Raw genomic sequence first — 1,746 nt, 5'->3', positions numbered from 1 at the left:
GCTGAGTCCTTTCGATATTATGGTCCTTTTCAGGTGTTGCAGGTAATAAATGATGTCTCAGAGCTGACCAAGAGTCTTATTTCAGTGGGTCAGCTAGATGATGCTGGTTTTCACACCACTTTTGGCTTTCAAAGTTGGAAAATTCAAAAGGGCTCTATGCTTTTGGCTAGGGGTGCCAAGTGTGGGACTTTGTATCCCTTACATGTATCAGGGGTATTTGATCATGTTGTTGCAATAACCGAGCAGCCAAGCACTTCTTTGTGGCATTGCAGGTTGGGGCACATGAGCCAGAATGGAATGAAACTCTTATGCTGTTTGGGTTATGTACTGCATTTGAGTTTCTTTGATTTTGAATTTTGTGAGCACTGTCTCTATGGGAAGCAGACTAAATCAGCCCATAAAAGAAGGGGAAAGAAAGAGTTTGAAATGCTTGATTTGGTGCATTCAGACGTATGTGGTCCCATGCCTACACGGTCATTAGGCGGGGCTGAATACTATGTGACATTCATTGATGATGCAACTAGGAAAGTGTGGGCTTATGCTATAGCTCGGAAGAGTGATGTGTTCCAGGTATTTCAGAAATGGCTGGCCTTGGTTGAGAATCAGTTAGGCAGAACGCTTAAATGCCTACGGACTGACAATGGTGGAGAGTATCTCTCTCATGACTTCCAGCATTTCTGTGATACTCATGGGATTAAGAGGGAGCTTACATCCCCTCGTACTCCAGAGCAAAATCCAGTTGCAGGAAAAGATGAACCGTACCATTCAAGAAAGGTTGCAATGCATGCTTTCCAATGCAAGTCTTTCTGGTGGTTTTTGGGATGAGGCAATGAAGACTGCAGTGCATGTGATCAATAGATCACCTAGTAAGAGTTTGGATGGTGGTATTCCTGAAGAGGCATGGAGTGGAAAGAAGCCCTCTTACTCTCATTTGCGTATATTTGGGTGTGAGGCATATGCACATGTGCCAAAAGAGCTTCGAAAGAAGCTAGATCCTAAGTCTAGGAAATGCATCTTTCTAGGTTATGGTGAAAGTGGAGAGATGGGCTATTGTCTCTGGGATCCAGAAGCAAAGAAGATCATACGCAGCCATGATGTGGTCTTCAATGAGAAGAAGATGCATAAGGCACCCATGAGGGATGTGGAAATGAGGAGAATCACTTTCCAGGATGTGAATCCACCTGCATATGTTGATAGACAACAAGCTGTCCATGCACCAAATGTGCAAGAAATGGTACAACCAAGTACTCCCACAGGTATACAATCAAGGGTAGATGATGGATCATCTATTGGTGGAAATGATGAGCCAAATGTGGCTAATATGCAAGTGGGACAGCAAGCTGAAATGCCCTTGAGAAGGTCATCTAGAGTGTCTAGACCGCCTGATAGATTTGTTCCAGGGGTAGACTATGTGATGCTTACTGATTGCGGGGAGCCTTCTTGCTACAAAGAGGCTATGATGCGTGAGGATCAATGCAAGTGGGAGTATGCTATGCAATCAAAGATGAGTTCACTTATGAAGAATAAGACTTGAGACTTGGTTTCTTTGCCACATGGAAAGAAAGCATTGCCATGTAAATGGGTCTACAAAATGAAGGTCACAGGTGATGATGTGCCTAGGTACAAGGCCCGTTCGGTTGCTAAAGGGTTCAAGCAAGAGAAGGGTGTGGACTTTGATGAGATATTCTCTCCGGTTGTGAAGATGACCACACTTAGATGCATGCTTGGACTAGTGGCATTAGAGGA

This window comes from Dipteris shenzhenensis, chromosome 7 (genome assembly GCF_047967505.1).
Source record: "Dipteris shenzhenensis isolate YYH24624 ecotype China chromosome 7, Dip_SZ_1.0, whole genome shotgun sequence".
In the NCBI taxonomy this organism is placed as follows: Eukaryota; Viridiplantae; Streptophyta; class Polypodiopsida; order Gleicheniales; family Dipteridaceae; genus Dipteris; species Dipteris shenzhenensis.
This window is presented reverse-complemented; position numbering follows the sequence as displayed.